Source organism: Portunus trituberculatus, chromosome 41 (assembly GCF_017591435.1).
Source record: "Portunus trituberculatus isolate SZX2019 chromosome 41, ASM1759143v1, whole genome shotgun sequence".
In the NCBI taxonomy this organism is placed as follows: Eukaryota; Metazoa; Arthropoda; class Malacostraca; order Decapoda; family Portunidae; genus Portunus; species Portunus trituberculatus.
In genome coordinates, this window is record NC_059295.1 from 8,893,844 (window position 1) to 8,914,596 (window position 20,753).

Genomic DNA, 20,753 nt, shown 5'->3' on the forward strand with positions numbered 1-20,753 from the left:
AAAAAAAAAAAAAAAAAAAAAGGCGCGGCTAGTCACGTTTCGAAGTCTCAGTCAGGTGGAACAGTACATAAAAATGACGTACGCTTGTTATGCTTTCCAATGCTGCTAACGATACAAGGCGGGAGAAAGTGGCAGCAGGTGCAGTGACACAGACATACGGAAGGAGAGATGGAGAGTAAGAAAGAAGAAGAAGAAGAAGAAGAAGAGGAAGGAATACTAGAAGGGGGAAGAAAGGAAGAGGTAAGAGGGAGGCAGGAAATCACGGTTGGGCGGGGGAGGAAACGAATGAGAGGAAAGGGTGAGGCAGTGCGAACGAAGGTCAAGGAGACGAGGTAACGGATTGAAGGAAAGGCAAAGCAAGGGAAGGGAAGGGCAGCGGGAAGGGTGGTGTTTTGAGATAGAAAGGTGGCTGAAGAGGAAGGTAGATGAGGAAGGGAAGGATTGAGGGTGCACCTGTAGTAGATTTTGGTAGTGAAGTAAGAAGGGGAGGTTGTAGAGTGGGTGTGTGACAGAGGGAAGTGAGAGGCGAGGGAAAGTGAGAGTGGCAAGAGTGATGAGATGGTGCCGATGAGAGACACAGGTGGGCGGTAAGTGGTAGTTCACACAGACACAGCGACACACACACACACACACACACGATGCAATTCCTTCTTTAATTTATTCTTTCGTTTTTTTTTTTTTTTTCTTTACAACTACTGCCCATATCATCCTTTCTTTCCTATTACCATTCCTCCTATTTCACTTCATTTACATCCTGCATTACTTTCTCTACGCCTCTCCTTTACCTTCGCCCTCTCACGCTGCTATTTCCTGCACTAGACCTCCTTTCCCTTCACTGCGGGCGTTACCTGAGGGGCGCTGTCCGGGAGGGGGCCGGAGACAAGAGCGAGAGGAGTACTGAGTCACCCTCCGCCGGACGTTGAGATGGAGAAGAATGGGGAGGAGGTGAGGGCAGTAGGGGGGGGGAAATGGGTAGGTTTGCAGAGAGGGTTTTTTTCAGGTGGGTGTAAATGTACGTTTTTGGATGGTGGCGTGGGTGCATTGTGGGTAGACATGGGTGGTGGGTGAGTGGATGGGTGAAAGTGATAAATGGGTGAATTTGTGGTTAAGTTAGAGGTGAGAATGGGTAATGGATGGTTTAGTACGGATTAGGATGAGTGAGTGGATGTTTTTCTTTCTTATGGATGAATGGGCGGGACTAGTGCAGAGATTGGTGGAGAATAGGTGGGTGAATAGGTGAATGTGTGGGTGGGCGAGGAATCTCCCCAGACGTTTCCCAATCAATACATCCTTCACTTTTTTTTTTCTTCCTGTACACTTTTTCTTCCGTCAACAGGGATCCCGGATGTTGCCTGCCGAGCGTTCACCTGCCACGGGAGAGGGAGCGAGGAAGGATGTTTAAACAATTCTTCTTTTTACAATACTTTTTCCATGTTAACCAGCGGCGGAGTGACGTACGGTCCAAAGTCATTAGCAGAGAAATAAGAGGAACGTGGCTATTCACACTTAACACTGAGAGGAAGTGTTTGGAACGGCTAAGAAGATTATGCTGATGTTCATTTGATATTTCTACGACCTTTTTATTTTCTTTTTACTATATTTTTTGCTTGTGCTTCGTTAGTTATGGAGGAGGCAGTAATTTGTTCATCGTCTTGTCAGGCACGCCCTTCGCCTCGTCCCGCCTCGCCTCATCTCACCTCAAGTCACCTCAGTATCTAGTGTTCATTCCGCCGCGTCTGGCCCCACCACCGCCACATCCTCGTCAGCGGCTATCACAGGCCTGACGTGTCCAGGTGCGCTATATGAGAAACCCGCACTCAAACATATACTGTACACATCTCTATCTCTCTCTCTCTCTCTCTCTCTCTCTCTCTCTCTCTCTCTCCTTCCATTTTCTTTTTGCCTTGGTTTCATCTCCCCCTTTATTTCCACCCTCTTCCTCTCTATTCCTATCCTTTCATTAATTTTTTCCTCCTCTTTCCTTCCATCCTTCTTTTCATAGTTTGCTCCATTCCTTCCTTCATTCATCTCTCTCTCTCTCTCTCTCTCTCTCTCTCTCTCTCTCTCTCTCTCTCTCTCTCTCCACGGGTCAGTACTCAGTGAGGGAGGCACACCAAGCAGCAAGATACGAGAATGTTCATTCTTTCCTACAGACATTAATGGTCACGCCAAGTGTTTCCCAGCTTCCCTTCGTCAATTCCAGAAGCTGCTCCGTTGACCCCCAGCGCACGCACGCACGCACGCACACACACACACACGCACACACACACACACACACACACACACACTTTTAGGTAATTATGATTTTCGTAAAACATTTTTCCTTATAAACGTAAACAAAGAAAAAAGAAAATAGAAATAAAAAAATACTTCTTTCCTGCAAGACAGACAAGCAAGCATCTCATGTTCCGTTGTTACCTTATACGAGAAATTCCCGCATTATTTTTGTGTTCATTCCTTAACGCTGAACGCCCGACGCGCCGCCACCACTCACGGGCCATGCTCTCTACGGCTCACGTCCCACACCTCTGTCTCCGCTCCTGCTCCTCGACCGTATTCTTAAACACTCCACCACTTTCTACATTTAAGGAAGCTACAGAAGGTTTCAATAGCGTTTCCGTAATTCTAGTGATAAATTCATAAGGATTTTGTATCTTCGCCGAAAAATGAGAGAGAAAAAAAAAAAAACACCCAATAGAAGGAAGCTAATCATATATGTGGCCTCTGAGAACAATCGTGATGGTAGAACAAAGTTTAAGAATCCGGGCCACTAAGTCAAGGGGATCACGCGGCAGCACTTTCAAGACACCACTTACGCTATCTTGTCTGGCTAGCGGGACAACCTCAGCTTCTCACGGCGCTGTGTATTGGGGCAGGGCGGGGCTGGGAGCGAAGGAAGTACCGCGGGAACGAGCCTTGCTAATGTTACAGTATTACAGTTTTTCTCCTTCCTTCTTTGCTGCAATCATGGTCGTATAATTCACGTTGTAAGTGGAAAGAGATTACACGCAGGTTGGGAAAGAGCTGCTACTGATGTGTGAGTTTATTTTCACCCTGTCTGTTTGTCTGTATGTTTTTGTGGTGTGTGTGTGTGTGTGTGTGTGTGTGTGTGTGTGTGTGTGTGTGTGTGTGTGTGTGTGTGTGTGTGTGTGTGTGTGTGTGTGTGTGTGTGTGTGTGTGTGTGTGTGTGTGTGTGTGTGTGTGTGTGTGTATGGACTCATCACATTAGAGACACTTATAACTTTACAACAATGGAAGACCTATTTAATGACAATTTTGCACCTGATGTGACTTGTAGAATAATTCACCTGATCTTGTCAACTTACTATTAAGAAGATTAACAAATCACCAGTGTTTTGTGAATGTTATTGTAAAGTTTTAATTTTACTGAAAATATCTGGACTACGGAATGTGACACATGTAATGCTATATGTACACCTTAATTTACTAATAAGTGTTTGTGAAAAGAATATTGTACTTGCTGTGGTCAATAAACTAAACTAAACTAAACTAAACTGTGTGTGTGTGTGTGTGTGTGTGTGTGTGTGTGTGTGTGTGTGTGTGTGTGGTGGGTGGGTGGGTGGGTGTGTGTGTGCGAGAGTATGTTTGTCATAATCTCACTTTCTTTTTGCTTAATTTTGTGTGTTTTTTCTACTACTAGATATGAGTTGAGTTTGTTTTCGCTCTGTCTGTCAGTCTGTTTTCTTTTTTTTCTTTACGTGTGTGTTATTCACCACGGTCGTCTGCTGGTCACCCAGCCAGTCTTTCCCTACGGAAAGAACTTAGAGCTCGTAGTGACCGATTATCAGGTAGGACTGAGACCACACCAAACTCCACACACCGGGAAAGCGAGGCCACAACCCCTCGAGTTACATCCCGTACCTATTTACTGCTAGGTGAACAGGGGCCACACATTAAGAGGCTTGCCCATTTGCTTCGCCGCTTTCCGGGACTCGAACCCGGACCCTCTCAATTGTGAGTCGAGCGTGCTAATCACTACACTACGCGGTGTGTGTGTGTGTGTGTGTGTGTGTGTGTGTGTGTGTGTGTGTGTTTGTCATAATATCACTTTTTTCCTAGTTTTTGTTTGCATGTGTTTCTGTCTTGGCATATTTGTTTATTAATTTGTTTGTCTGTCCGTTCTTATCTTATTAATATCTCTACCATCGCTGTTCAATCTCTCTCTCTCTCTCTCTCTCTCTCTCTCTCTCTCTCTCTCTGACTCACTCACTTACTCACACACACACACACACACACACACACACACACACACACACACACACACACACACACACACACACACACACACACCTGCATCCCGTTACGTGCCGCCAGCCACTCTTCCCTCACAGCCCACAGCCCACAAAGCCCCACACCTCACGCCTTGCACTGGCCGGGCGGAACAATGAGACGGAATATGGACAGATTACCACACCTGCCCACCGAGAGATCATTATTTCCTCACTCTCGTCATTTCATTTTTACTCCGCGGGAAAATTTCCAGTCTTGACCTCAATAGAGTATTAGAGCCATGGGTGTGTCTAATGTACATATAAAAAAAGGTGGGTGTGACTAGTGGGAGGAGGCGCAGTCTACGTATGAGACAATGAGACCGTGGAAAAAAAATAACCGCACAGCCCACATTTTCATACGGCATCGTAAAAAAAAAAAAGGAAAAAGAAATATGTAGAAAATTATCAATACTATTTTTTCTCATTATTTAAAAAAAATGAACAAAACAAATTGAAATAACTATAAAAGCAGTCAATTCATTCATTCACTCGCTCAAGTACTCACCTAAGTCAGATGAGAATGGGCGTTCCTTATCCCAGCATCATCTTGTCCTCCTCAACTTAATCATTGGAAAGAGATGAGTAAATGGTGAGTAACATGCTGAGTAAACGATGAAGGAAGCGCTGAGTAAGGTATACACGTGGCATGAAGCAGTTTACGGCGTGAAGGAGTGACAATGTGAAGGTTACTTATGATTGTGTCTGCAGGCAAGTTCCGTTCTGTTCTCATTTCTACAAAGTGTGAAGGAAATAATCAAATAACACAAGGATGAAGAAGGATTTTTTCTCTCTCTCTTTTTCTTTTATGAGCAGTGAAGTTTGTACAAGTTGTTAGCGCAGAGGATGAAAGTTGGCATTTACAGCTTGGCGAATAAGGCATGTGAAAACTTTGATTTTTATTGTCTTGCTTGCTCTTTTACCCGCAGCGTTATAAATGGTAAATAAAGATTATATTATCATTCAACTTCCTCGCTCCACGTGTGTATACAAAGAAGGATGCTCAAACTAAAAAAAAAAAAAAAAGAAATATTAAGCTGTTACTCACGAAAATATTAAGAGAAAGGTTGCAATGATGATTATGATTATTAGAATTCAGAGGATGTCTTGATACTGCCCTGTGTGTGTGTGTGTGTGTGTGTGTGTGTGTGTGTGTGTGTGTGTGTGTGTGTGTGTGTGTGTGTGTGTGTGTGTGATTCACTGTTTGATCTGCTGCAGTCTCTGACGAAACAGCCAGACGTTACCCTACGGAACGAGCTCAGAGCTCATTATTTCCGATCTTCGGATAGGCCTGAGACCAGGCACACACCACACACCGGGACAACAAGGTCACAACTTCTCGATTTACATCCCGTACCTACTCACTGCTAGGTGAACAGGGGCTACACGTGAAAGGAGACACACCCAAATATCTTCACCCGGCCGGGGAATCGAACCCCGGTCCTCTGGCTTGCGAAGCCAGCGCTCTAACCACTGAGCTACCGGGCCGTGTGTGTGTGTGTGTGTGTGTGTGTGTGTGTGTGTGTGTGTGTGTGTGTGTGTGTGTGTGGGCCATTACCTTTAGCCCCCCTGCCTCCCGATGGTATACCAGAGCATTGCTGGCCAGGTCCCTCATCGCCCTGGCTCAGTAGTCATTTCCTCTCGTCTTTGTGTTTCCAGCATTCTCAAAGGTCTGTCCTTCCTCCCTCCATTGTCTTTGTTGATTCGATAACGTTGTGATGTAGAAGGACACATCATCATCATCATCATTATCATCATGAAATCTCTCTCTCTCTCTCTCTCTCTCTCTCTCTCTCTCTCTCTCTCTCTCTCTCTCTCATAATGTACATGGAATATATATATATATATATATATATATATATATATATATATATATATATATATATATATATATATATATATATATAAGAATACAACAGCCATGCAGTCATCGTAAATTTGCAGACACAGCAGGTGGTGCAATGCACGCACGCACGCACACGCTCGCACACACACACACACACACACACACACACACACACACACACACACACACTTTATTAGCTAGTAGGACAAAGAGAGAAGTTCAATGAGAAATATCTTTATCAACATCTCCTCTGTGTGTGTGTGTGTGTGTGTGTGTGTGTGTGTGTGTGTGTGTGTGTGTGTGTGTGTGTGTGTGTGTGTGTGTGTGTGTGTGTGTGTGTGTGTGTGTGTGTGTGTGTGTGTGTGTGTGTGTGATTCTTGCTCTCGGTGAACCAAAACAAAGGAGAGGATAAGTCAACTGAACACGATATGGGTCCCTCTATTGCATGTAAAGTTCATCAGTCTGCAAATACTCATAATGGAAGGGATTTGAACACTTGTAGCACACCATGTTGGAGGGAAGGGGGAAGGCAGAGAGTTAGCAGTTTTAAGGGATGACTAATAACTAAAAATAATCACGTATGTAAATGAATAATAAATAGATAAATAAATAAATAAATAAATAAAACTCATCGATAGACAATGCGGAAAAGAAATATATAAGAAAAATTACCAAGGAAGTTGAGATAAGTTCAAGATACTTCTTTTGGTTACCAATGGGAAAGAAATTCGTACAGTATAATTTTCCATTTGTGATTTTTTTCGTTTTCTTATCATTCTGGTTTTTCTTGTTCTCATCTTATTCCACGTGTCTTTTTCTGTTTCTTTTTTTCTCTTCTCATCACTTTATATTCTTCCTCTCCATGGTACTTCCCTTTTCATCCATTTATTTTTTTCCTCGTTCTTTCTAATTCTTCTTTCTCGCCTTCATCACCACTGAAATATTTCCTTGTTGTTCCTTCACCGCCCATCGCACAATTGACAAAGCAGGAAGTGACGCAGAGAAGAAAGAAAGAAAAAAGAAGAAAACTAATCAATAAGTAACGGAACGGAACAAGGAGGCGACCACCATCACGTTGATGCTTCAAGGACGAAACAATAATGGACACAAAACATGAACAACAATAACAACAAAAACAACAACAACAAATTCATACATAAAAAGGATGAGGAAGAAACTGCTTCTCAGATGCAGCAGTTAAATGAAGTAGAGTCAGCAGTGAGGCTGTTAGTGCGGACTCATTAGGAAGAGAACCTGATGGCTTCCTGCTGCTTCCTTTATTATTTTTGTTATTAACAGTGAAAATAATAATACGTAACAATTTCCCTATTCACACAGTTCCATTTCAGTTCATTTGAAATAAACGGTGCAAAACTATTCATTAATTCTAATTATCTCCACTAAATTGGATGCTGGATGACGCTGACAAGACCAGGGCCCGTATTAATGAAGATTTTTTTTTTTTTTTACGGTAAGGCCTATAGCACCTGTAGGCACACTTGAAAAGTATTTTAGGAAGCGCTGTTCAGTTTCCATCCATTAGTGGCGCAGGCAGTTTTATTTATAGTGGTATCCATTTTAGGGCCCATATCACCACCCAAGCTCATCTTGGGTGTAACCACCTAGAACCTGGGTACCATGGTGACATGTAGGTAACTTTAAACCACTCGACAAACTGGTTACTAGAGTTCGTCTCAGAGTTGTGCTTATCTCTTATGAATCTTAAAATCCTTGGGCAAAACGATCTCCTAAGTCCCAGTAAGAAATGGTGAAAGAGCAAAACAGTTAAATCTTGTAGTTCTTAATTTCGAGTTAATAATGCAATCTCTTCACATTTTATTCATCAAATAATACTATAATTTATCATAAACTTTGTAAGAATGTGAACAAATAAAATTGTGTATATTAGTAAACGTATGTGTTCTCTCAATATTTACGTCCCACTCAGCAGTGCCTCCTTTCTGCCATTAGTCTTTCAGAATGGAGATGATGACGCCTAAGATCGAAAACGCCAATACAAGAAACCCAGCTGGATCGATGGCGAGTCTTTTCTTCCTTGTACTGTCAGTATTATGAGCAAAGAGGATGTAGCCTGAAGAGTCTCACTCATTCGTCGGCACAAAAAAACTTCAAGAGGTTCTATTACTAAGAAGGTAAATGAGACACGACAGGAACAGGGCACAAGAAGACCCAAGGCCATCATTGCTGCGGAGCTACATTCCCCATTGGCTAAATAACACTGCATTTATTATTTCAATTACTAACGTCAGCCTTTTACTCCCTCTCGTGGGGCTCTTCAAACTTTTCCCGGCTTTCCCACCAAGTCTGTCACAAATATCACTCCTGCAGGTTTAGTTTATTATATCCAACATCTCAATCAGTCAGGTCATCTATAGAACATCCTGACGGGGCTGATAATTCTGGAGTATACGGGCTTGGGCTCCTTGGTTAAAATGAGTCTTAAGTGTAACTATCAAAGTCAAGTTGTATTGAATTTAAGACAAACTGTAAGCACAACTTAGGTGGTTAAGCACAACTCTAAGAGTAAGAGTTGGACAGATATAAACTTCTATACTTAGGAATCTTTGTTAACACGACCCCTGCTCCGGGATGGTCATCCCGTGATTTTCAGAGTGTTTCTCTCCCCCTTTAGCATCGTGTCGTAACTGACTTATACCAGGCAACTAAACACTGCTGGACGAACAGGGATTATACAACAAAGGAGTCTGCCCTAAGACTTTTAAACTGGCTCCGGAATGGATACCAGGACTTATTCAGACACACACTCATCCACCCATACACCCATCCAATTCATCCACACAACGCTCCACAGACGGGAAAGCCACAAAAGCTACAATGATAAGCAAGGAAGAGAACAGTAAGGCAAGAATGAACCATGAGAGAGATGGTGTAAGAACACAAACATCCAGGACGAGTAACCAGCAACATGCCTTAACTTTCCCAGGCCTGTGTTTTCCTTCCCCCTGCTGCTCCTCCTCTCCAAGCCATCACCAGCCACCCGAGCCTACAGCAAACGAGAGAAAGGGCACAGGCGGTGAAGAGGCAGCTCACTAATGCATGAAGATGATGTGGCAGTGGGGGGGCAAGCTCAAGTGTAGAAGATTATAAGTTATTGTTATTGATGTATTGGTGGTGGTGGTGGTGGTGGTGGTGGTGGTGGTGGTGGTGGTGGTGGTGAAATGTGTTTGTGGTGGTATTGTGCTGTGGTCAAGGTGTGGGTTGGTGTGTTTTGGTGATGCTAGTGAAAGTGCGTAGTGGAGGCAACAATGAAATATGAGAATGAATTATGTGTCTCAGGGAAGGAGAGAAAAGAGAGAATGATAAGCTTGATATAAAAATACACACATATGAGAGAGAGAGAGAGAGAGAGAGAGAGAGAGAGAGAGAGAGAGAGAGAGAGAGAGAGAGAGAGAGAGAGAGAGAGAGAGAGAGAGAGAGAGAGAGAGAGAGAGAGAGAGAGAGAGAGAGAGAGAGAGAGAGAGAGAGAGTGAAATTCACCTCAGTCGCCCGCTGGTCACCCAGCCAGTCTTTCCAATTACGGAACGAACTCAGAGCTCATAGACCGATCTTCGGGAAGGCCTGAGACCACAACACACTCCACACACCGGGAAAGCGAGGCCACAACCCCTCGAGTTACATCCCGTACCTATTTACTGCTAGGTGAACAGGGGCCACACATTAAGAGCTTGCCCATTTGCCTCGCCGTACCGGGACTTGAACCCGGGCCTCTCGATTGTAAGTCGAGCGTGCTACGCACTACACTACGCGGTGTGTGTGTGTGTGTGTGTGTGTGTGTGTGTGTGTGTGTGTGTGTGTGTGTGTCGTAATCTCACGACAAAACACACTATCGAACACTTGGTATTTTTAATGGCGCCTTTCTCTCTGCCTGGCCTACACAGCGTCATGTCCAGCCAGGCGTGTGAGGTGTGTGGGGCGCGGGGCAAGTCTGGTCACCTTGTCTTGCGAAACACATTGAAAAAAAAGCAGCCACTTAGCGAAGCATCAGAAGGCAGGTCCCCACTAGCGGTCCTCATCAGGCGGCAGGTTTGTGGTGTGCTAAAAACAAGTTTCCCAATAAGCATAACTGATGGTAAAGTTTCCATGAAAACTATGACCTTTCATGAATTTCTAGATTTTAACGTACCTCGTATCGTGTTTGATCACTGTCACTAATGTGTTTCACGTGTTTTACTTGTAACAAAGAACGGATAAAACAGCAACAGATGTCTCCCGTCATTAAGTATAATAAAGAGGTGGAACACAGTAACAGAAGGCAGCCTCAACATAAAAAGAATCCAAATGATATTCTGCAACGATTTAACTCTGTACCGTCAAGATTTTCAGGACTGCAAAATACCGTTAACCTATTCTTTGTGAAAAAAATAAATAAAATTAAAATTAATAAATAATTAGAATGAATAAAAAAAAAAGGTATCTATGAAAGGAAATTTTTGAGATCCTTGTCTTTAAGCAACTATTGTCAATATCTTTTTTTTTGGTGGGGGGTAACAGCAGAATACTATAAACCTGTTCTCTTGAATAGAAAAAAATAAGATATTAAAACAAAAACTAATTTTCGTAAAACAAATTTCTAAAGGTCTGACTTCAATAGCAAAGTATCAATTTTATTCTATCCCTCCACAAGACGGAACGAAAAGATACACAAACATACATACTACATGAGGAGACGCACGACAAGATAAACTTTAAGGAGACGCCATCAAGAGTTTCATACTTATGATGACGGATTTTGTAATTGGGAATGTACAATAACTCGTAATTGCTATGAACGTCAAACAAAAGCATTAACCAGAGGTTTATGATCTTCAGTGTGAAACTTCTCTAGGATCCCAAAAGAGCAATGGGTTACTTCAAGTTAAAAAGAATCTGATTATATTCAAGATTATAAGTAAAATAATATAATTGAAGCGGCAGGGCTAAGTAGAGGGAGACCCTCCACAGACTCACCCGTCAGAATGATGCAGCCGTTCTCAGAAACGCCGCTGTAAATAGAAGTCTCTGCCCAGGTAGAACAACCATTTTCTTTTTTATTGAATGGAATATCTTATGTAAGAAAAAAATAATTGTGGAGAAAATATGAAGGACGACGTATATTTAAGAAGCGATTTTCTATCTACATTTCTCGAATATTTGGCGTACGTTATGAGATAGAAGAAAAATAGAAAAAACGTGAATAATTATTTCTCATGGGGATTTTAATCTTTTCAAAACTGCATGTATGATTCCATCACTACAGGCACACGTAATCTTGTGTTCAAAGTATACAAATCTCCAAATATATGTTAAGTAGGCATATTTTGTACCAGCCTTCTTTGTGTTTTCAGGGAGGGTGAGTCTTACCGAAGTAATACAAGACCATCACTAAGGATGGAAAGCAGCCAGACAAAGGAAAAGTCTGTTCATTAAGCAGTGTAGCTTTCTCCGCTTTAGATGAAGGCAACATACAGCAGGGTTGTGCGGCATGCAGATCTGTCTGGACTGCACCCTACAAACAACAACTGTCGTAACTGAAAAGTTGTCTCAAGTTCGTCACTGCTTCTTGACCTTGTAGTACAGAAATAAAAAGACATATGATGGAGAACAGACTACACAATTAAGTTTGCCTGTAAATATGACAAGCCTACATCAGCATTCTCACCAAATTTTCCTTCACCATGTCACCATGAGTAGCGCGCCAGGCACCAGCTATCTATTTGGATGCAGTGTCAGCAGATTCCTAAGCCACAACCCTTGAGCCTAATAGGCAGTGAGTGGTGATGAAATAAAGAGTCCGCCTTGCAACCCATTACTATCTGAAGGAAGCAGCACTCATCAAACTTCGAGGGTTTGTTCTGGGAAAAAAATACATCGCTAAGCTTTCTCATAATCCTTATTTTACTACTTAAGCCACCTGAATAAATAAAATAAAAGAATAAAGAAAGATGGCGATGAGTTCCGTAGACTTTCACAATCAAATCGCAGCGCTATCAAGATTTAAAAACTGTGCTGTATTGAAGACTTATGGATCCAAGATGTGTGTGTGTGTGTGTGTGTGTGTGTGTGTGTGTGTGTGTGTGTGTGTGTGTGAGAGAGAGAGAGAGAGAGAGAGAGAGAGAGAGAGAGAGAGAGAGAGAGAGAGAGAGAGAGAGAGAGAGAGAGAGAGAGAGAGAGAGAGAGAGAGAGAGAGAGAGAGAGAGAGAGAGAGAGAGAGAGAGAATTGAAGATCTTAAATTTATAACAGTGGTAAAAGCAACTATTTTTTAGCTAATTCTATCGGACCTGTAGGGGAACTGGTACCTAAGTGGGTCTTTTTTTGATATATATATATATATATATATATATATATATATATATATATATATATATATATATATATATATATATATATTCATTTATTTTTCTTTTATTTATACCATGTGGACTTTTCACGGGAATTTATGGACTAATGGGGATACTTTTTAGGGTACTTCCTATCTCAAAGCCCACCCGCTAGGAAACCGTTGCCCCGAGTGAGGAAGCCCAACCTACACTCGGACCGTGGACAGGATTCGAACCCGTGCGCTTGGAGACCCCTCGGAGCTCAAAGCACGCATGGTTCCTCTGTACCACGGCGGCCCCTTTGTTGCCCTTGGCCGGCTTTACCCTCTTACATAAAAAAAAAAAAAAATGACAATAGAACAACGAGAACATTAAATGCTTCAACTTGCAATTCCAAAAAACATCAATGGATTTAGTACAACAAACAATAACCATAACTAATTTAGGCTCTATTTTAGGATTATTTCTCCATTCAAAACTTTCTTATTTTTTCTAATTTCGGAACGAAGATATAACTAGTTTTTATATTTTTCTTGTTTGACATCTCTGGTCGTCTTCTTTTACATACACACACAAGGAAAAAAAGTCTGACTTCTCCTGACGGTAATGGCGGTGATGGCGTTGGTGTCTCAGAGATCCACACACTCTCTCCTCCACCCTTGACACGACACGACCCCGAGTGGATGAAGAGTGGATGGGCAGGCCACAAATCAGAGCCTCAGCGTGCGGTAATTTTATTTTATTTTTTTTTGCGTGTTTCTAGAATGGCAAAGGACGGAGAGAGAGAGAGAGAGAGAGAGAGAGAGAGAGAGAGAGAGAGAGAGAGAGAGAGAGAGAGAGAGAGAGAGAGAGAGAGAGAGAGAGAGGAGTGATGCTGTTGTAGTAAGACGACAAAGAGAAAGGATACTGAAAACTGGTTTCTTTCACTAACTTCTAAGTATATTTTTTTTATCTATTTATTTTTTTTTTTTGGTCATCCAACTGAAGCTCCTTCTATTCTGTCTTCCCACACATTCTTTTTTTTTTCTCTATCTTTCTCCTCCGTCCTTCCTTTCTCTTTCTTTTCCTCTCACTGTTCATGTCGAGAAGGGCAACCCAAAGAATACCTGCTGGTAATTGCCTGCTCCTGCCTTGTGTGGTGACAGGCCGACCTACTGGCCGCCGCCGCCGCCGCCGCCGCTGATACCACCACCACCACCACCACTACTATTACCATAATAAGCATCGCAGTTGAGCATCTTTCTCCCTTCACACCGGTGTAAAATAAGGATAGAATAATATTTAAGTGTGTCTCTCACTCTCTCTCTCTCTCTCTCTCTTTTTTTTTTTTTTTATTTAAACTTAGTTATCCTGACAATATTTACATAATAAACTTAAAGTTACTAGTGGACACTAGGCAACTATTCTAAAAGTTTATGTGGGTGGCAGGTACCTGGGGTGGTAACCGCGCCAACTAGCATGATACACTTTATATACTTTATATACATTATGTATATAAAGTATATAAATATATATCTCTCTCTCTCTCTCTCTCTCTCTCTCTCAGGTGAACTTGTCATTATCATCATTATCATCATCATCATCATCATCATCATCATCAATACCTTCAACAAAAGTATTAGCATTAACAGTACTCTTTTTAATTAGAAGGGAAAAATCAGAAGCAATCGTATAATTTCAGCACCACATCATTAAGGTTATGTGAGGAGAGACATAAAGGGAATGGAATTAAGAGTACAGTGGAGGTGAACAGAAAAGGGACGTGAACATTGTAGTAGTTAGTGTTAGGTCGCCATGGGTACTAAGGAGGAGGAGGAGGAGGAGGAGGAGGAGGAGGAGGAGGAGGAGGAGGAGGAGGAGGAGGAGGAGGAGGAGGAATACAAAGGAACACAAAGGAAAACAAACAGCAACAGACCCTTAGGTCCTTACTAGGCTGTTTGTGGAGACTATCTACTAACTACCAGTGGTAGAGACAGGACAGCAAAGCAGAAGGCTCCTCCCACCACCCTCCCTCCAGCCGAGGCTGGCAGTAAAAAAGGTGAAACCATGTGATATTAAAAAATCACATGGAATTTTAGTAGAGAGTGAAAAGGAAATGTGTAATCTACGTCTACCTACTTGTGTTTGTGGGGGAAAGTGTTAATGCTTGGTAAATGTCATGTTGTGTGTGCATTGTGTACGTGGATGCACAGTGTGTATGTCGAAAGGGTGGTGCGGCAGCCTTGCCTGGCGCTTTCTAGGGAGGCAGCAGTCAATCAGGCCCCAGCTCCGTTCAATCCACTGAGATAGCATACTTTCCCTGTAGGGACGCCGTACGCTGATAACCCCTTGCAACATTGATCCCTGGTACTTAGTTCCCGATGATGATCAATGGTTGACAAGGCCCTCTCCAAACACAGCCCGTCACAGGTCGAGAGTAGTAGTAGTGACCGTTCACTCTGGGCTATCTGTGCGTGTATGCAGTGTAGTGTAGTATGTATGTAAACACAGTGTGGAGTCAAAAAGGTGGTGCGGCAGCCTTGCCTGGCGCTTTCAAGAGAGGCAGCAGTCAATCAGGCCCCAGCTCCGTACAACCACTGTAAAAGTGCACTTCCCTTTAAAGGGCGCCGCACACTGTATGGTTACCCCTGCAGCGGTGACCCTGGTACCTTAAATCCCGATGATGGTCACCTACTGTCAGGGCTCTTGACTATCCACAGCCCTTCACAGATCGAGAGTAAAAGTAGTGACCGTTCACTCCGGGCTATCTGTGTCATGTATGGAGGGTGAGAGTAATTCAAACTAACGGGCAATTTAAACCACGATCAGAGGCCCGGGAGATAAAAGAAAAAGCGCAAGTTATTCGGAAATGAATAGCGACAACCGGGGATTAGATTCAAAGTATTTATCGAGGCGAACTTTGAACGTTTCGATAGTACCTGAGTTGACAACATTTGATGGCAGACCATTCCATATATTAACTATGCGATTAAAGAAAAAGTGTTTGGCTTCATTTGTTACAAAGCGCTTACCAACAATTTTAAAACCATTGCTTCTGGTGACATTTGACTGGTCGACTGATACGTATTTTTGAATATTCATATTTGCAAACCCATTAAAAATTTTGAAAAGCATGATAAGGTCGCCTCTTACTCTCCGTTTCTCAAGAGAAAATAAATTTAATTCCTTTAGGCGTTCCTCGTAGGATTTGTTCCGCAACCTTGGGATCATTTTTGTTAATCTGCGTTGTATTTTTCTAATTTTTCGATATCTTTTTGTAATACGGTGACCAAAACTGAACATTGTATTCGAGATGTGGACGGACGAGTGAGTTATATAATGTTAATATTATTTTCTCAGACTTGAAAGTGAAAGATCGTCCAATGAAAACAACTAATTTATTCGCAGTTTTGACGACTTCAGTACAGTGTTTGCTAGGCTTGAGGTCTGCTGAAACAATGACACCAAGATCTTTTTCTTTGTCCACACTCGTCATTGGGGTATTATTCATCTTGTATGTTACCTGAGGATTTTGATTTCCTATGTGTAAAACGTGGTATTTATCTATATTGAATTTCATTTGCCACTTGTTTGACCATTCGATGAGAGTATCTAAATCTCTTTGCAAAAGTTGTCTTTGGCTTTCTGAGTCTACTTGGTTTGCAATTTTTGTGTCATCTGCGAATTTTGAGAGCTTACAATTTATTCTTTCATCAATGTCGTTAATATATATAATAAAAAGAATAGGTCCCAGAACTGATCCTTGAGGAACGCCACTGCTTACTGTTACAGCCCGCCCGTAACATACACTACTACCATCACCTCCTCCGCTTGTTACCTCGTTCGCCACCTCTCCGCCTCCCCTTCCACGTCACCGTCTCGTGAACCTTCCACGCCAGCGTTTCATGAACCCTCCACGTCACCGTTTCATGAAGCCCCGCTACTGTCCCGAAGTTGGATTCACGCGGCCCCTTTCGACTCAACCGGAAGTGTTGAGCCAGCTCTTGGCTTTCTGGAATGCAAGTTGAGGTCCAGGCCTCAACCAGTGAACACAACGCCTCTTGGGTCTACCGTGGGATCAACCATCACCCAGCACTTCACCACTGCGACACCGCATAAGTATCACTTCCCCTCGTCCGTGTTTTCCACATTGCCTCCATATAGGATTAGGATTATTGTTAGGTATTAAGTTGGGATTTATTGTTGTATTTATTACTGTGTTATATGTATATGTGTATGTCCTTTTCCTGTGTTTCATGTTATATATCTGTGTTTCATGTTTCATGTTATATATGTGTGTCAATTTCATTATGGGTTATTAAAATAGCTTTTTAAAGTGCCCCCTTTGCATTTCCTCACCAGTTGAACCTGCAGTGTTTTTTTTTTATTGTTATTGTTCACCGGCTCCCCGATGCCAATCTTACCAGTTTAACCGGTGGACGTAACATTACGTTAATCCAGTCTGAAGATTTACCATTGATCACAACTCGCTGTTTACGATCAGACAACCAATCCTCGATCCACGCTGCAATGTCACCAGTTATACCATGCGCTTTTACTTTATTGATAAGATGTTTATGTGGCACTTTGTCAAAAGCCTTTTGGAAGTCAAGATATATGATGTCGACCGCTCTGTTGTTGTCGTACAAATAATATATATCATTGAAAAAGTCAAGCAAATTTGTTAAACATGACCGCTTGTTTCTAAATCCATGTTGTGATTCGTTTATTATGTTGTTACTTTCTAAGAATGCAACAACTTTATCCCTCAAAACTGTCTCCATTAGCTTACCTACCATTGAAGTGAGGCTAATTGGTCGATAATTTCTAGTTTGAGACTTGTCACCTTTTTTAAAGATTGGAGTTACGTTTGCGAGTATCCAGTCATCAGGAACTTTACGAGTGCTTAGTGATTTATTAAAGAGGATAGACAATGGTTTAACAAGTTCGTTCTTTGCCTCTTTTAGGATTCGTGGAGAAATTTTATCGGGACCAGGAGTTTTATTTGTTTTAACTTTATTTATTGCGCTCAAAATTTCATTTTCTTGGATATCGCACGTATTTAAAAACAGGAGGAGGAGGAGGAGGAGGACGAGAACGAGGACGAGGACGAGGATGAGGAAGAGGACGAGGAAGGGAGGGTATGAAAAGAAAAGAGGGGAAATAACGAGAATGGATAATCATGTTTTTCTGCATATCTGTGTACATGTATGAATATAAATTGTCATTTTTTATCCTTTCTATGTGGACCTGTCTGCCTGTCTGCTTGCTCATTTGTGTATTTATCTCTGTCAGTGCGTCTGTTTGTCTGCCATCACAGTTTACCTGTTAGTTAGTCTATTAAGTACATTTCAGAAACGGACTTATCCTCCGCCAGGAGGTGGTTTACCGGGGCACGCAGCTCTTCAAAATAGTGATAGACGATGATGGTGGAGCGAGGTGCGTGTAATGGGTGTGGGAGGGGGGTAGACGGGATGCGCGCGATGCTGGTCGTGTGTCTTCACCCGCAAGCCATGGTGCCAGCGTGTGCGGAAGACTCTTACCAGGAGTGCCTGCAATAGTGCCACATGAGCGCCTTTCCGTAAACGTTTGTAGCTATTGCAGGCCTCCTCGGGGAGATTTAAGCCAAGGGCATTGCACACAACGATGTTTTGCCTCCAACATCATATTCACCGGCAGTGTGAGTGAGGCGGTCTTCCACGTCATCTACCTCGGCCTGTCGTGCCGCTTCTGCCAGGTCAATGCCGATCTGGCGCGTGGCGATGAGGGTGACCGCAATGTAAGTTGGAGTTTCCTGTCTTGGAGACACGGCACGCCACGCAGGTGAGGGAGGTGCAGCAGTGTAATGAAAACACCATCATGCTCCGTCCTCTATGGAGAGTCATAATGTGAATACCGCTCAAATCAGGGCACCAATGCCGCCTCACCTGCGCCACGCGAACCATCGCCAAGCTGAAGGAGCGAGCGGTTGTCTTCCCACGAAACTGGACATGCTCTTGTTAGACATGTGACGCTCCTCGGGAGGAGGAGGAGGAGGAGGAGGAGGAGGAGGAGGAGGAGGAGGAGGAGGAGCAAGAGGAAGAAGAAGAGGGGGAGGAGGAGGAGGAGCAAGAGGAAGAGGAAGAGAGGAGGAGGAGGAGGAAGAGGAGGAGGAGGAGGAAGAGAAGGAGGAGGAGGAGGAAGAGAAGGAATACATAGGAATACATAAGAAAGACGAGTGACAGGATAGGCCTTGCGACCTATAACGAGGTCACTCGTTTACTAAACTACATGTACAGAAGCTACATACTTAGCAGGAGGTAAGGATAGAACAGATGAAGCTCCTCCCCACTCACCACTCCTCCGGCGTCACCCGGCAAGAAATAAGACGAAAAATACACCTCGACTGCTGAGAAGGACAATCGGGGAAATTTACACAGGAAAGATGGGAAAAAAAAGAGAGTACTAACGTAACTACTACTATCGCTAAGAAAAGAGGTATCTAGTGTAACTACTACTATCGCTAAAAGAAAAAAAAATTATCGGAAACCATTTTCTTTATAAAACTTGTCTAATTTACTTTTGAACGTAGCTACCGTGTTAACTTGGACGACGGACGCTGGCAGCTTGTTCCAGTGTTCAACTATTCTTACGTTAAAAAAGTTTCTTCGCAAATCAGTATTAAATCGCTGTCCTTTAAGCTTCAAGCCGTTATTTCTCGTTACTGATTGCGAAAGCTCAAAAAGATTTTCATAATCGATCTTATCTATATTTTTAAGTATTTTAAACGTTTGAATGAGGTCACCTCGGATGCGACGATCTCTGAGGGAGAACATGTCTAGTCTTTTGAGACGTTCTTCATATGACAGGCCACGTATTCCGGGGATTAGTTTCGTTGCTCGTCTTTGAACGCTCTCTAATTTATTAATGTCTTTTGATAACATGGAGACCAGAACTGAACCGCGTATTCCAAATGTGGTCTCACTAATGATGTATAAAGACGCGTTATGACTTCAGGTGTTTTATAATCAAAATTACGCGCGATAAATCCTAAAACAGTGTTAGCTTTACGACTAGCGGCCGAACACTGTGCAGCACATTTTAAGTCATTTGTTATGAGTACTCCCAGGTCCTTTTCTTCAGTGACTTTAATTAAGTTACGTCCATGTAATTTGTAATTATTTTTCACATTGTTTAGGCCGCATTACTTTGCACTTATCTGTATTAAAATTTAATAGCCATTTATCGCTCCAGCTACTAAGGTTGTCTAAATCCCGCTGGATGGCATCACAATCGTCTCTTGTGCGTACTTTGCTACCTAGTTTAGTGTCGTCTACGAATTTTGATATTTTTGATACGATGCCGCAGTCTAAATCATTTATGTATATCAAAAAAAGTAATGGACCCAAAACTGAACCCTGGGGAACACCACTCGTAACTTGAAGCCAGTCGGAAGCTTCTCCGTTAATAACAACTCTTTGCTTTCTATTAGTTAGCCAACTATCAATCCATCCACACAACTGCTCTCCCATCCCGTGGGCTTTCAGTTTAATTAAGAGACGTTTGTGTGGGACTGTGTCAAAAGCTTTCCTGAAGTCAAGATAAATTATGTCGGATGGAGCTCTGTCATCATAATTAGAGAATATGTCGTTGAAAAATTCTAGGAGATTCGTTAGGCATGATCTGTTGTTCCTGAAACCATGTTGTGAGTCTAATATCAATTTGTGGCTGTCTAGAAAGGAAATCATTTTGTCTCTAATTATTTTTTCTAGAATTTTTATAACTACCGAGGTGAGACTGATGGGCCTATAATTACCAGCATCACTTTTGTTGCCCTTCTTGAATATTGGCGTGACATTAGCGCATTTCCAGTGACTTGGTACTTTTCTTTCCTGCAACAATCTATTATAAAGTAATTTAAGGGGTAACACCAGCTGTTCTTGACATTCTCTTAATAGCCTCGTTGATAATCTATCAGCCCCTGTGCTCTTATTGGGGTCAAGGTTGCGCAGGTGTTTGGCTATATCGTCTTCGCTAATTTCGTCTGTTATCAGCTTTTCATTTTCAGATCCTCTATACATGTTGATCGCGGTTGGCAAGGTCGAAAAGTCTTCTGTGATAAACACGCTGTGAAAAAAAGGGAGGAGGAAGAGGAGGAGGAGGAGGAGGAGGAGGAGGAGGAGGAGGAGGAGGAGGAGGAGGAGGAGGAGGAGACCGACAAAGACCAACAAAGACATGCAGATAAACAAACAAATAACCAGGCAGACATATAGACAGAGAAACAAATATATAAACAGAAAAAAACATATAGACAAACAAAG

General features: G+C 42.5%; 1 non-coding gene across 1 annotated transcript; it reads right to left on the reverse strand.

Annotated features, from left to right (window-relative positions):
• Nucleotides 1-5,703: 5,703 nt before the first annotated feature.
• Nucleotides 5,704-5,777, reverse strand: Trnaa-cgc. Its single transcript has one exon. It is a non-coding gene; the product is annotated as a tRNA-Ala (tRNA).
• Between the last annotated feature and the right edge of the window lie 14,976 nt (nucleotides 5,778-20,753).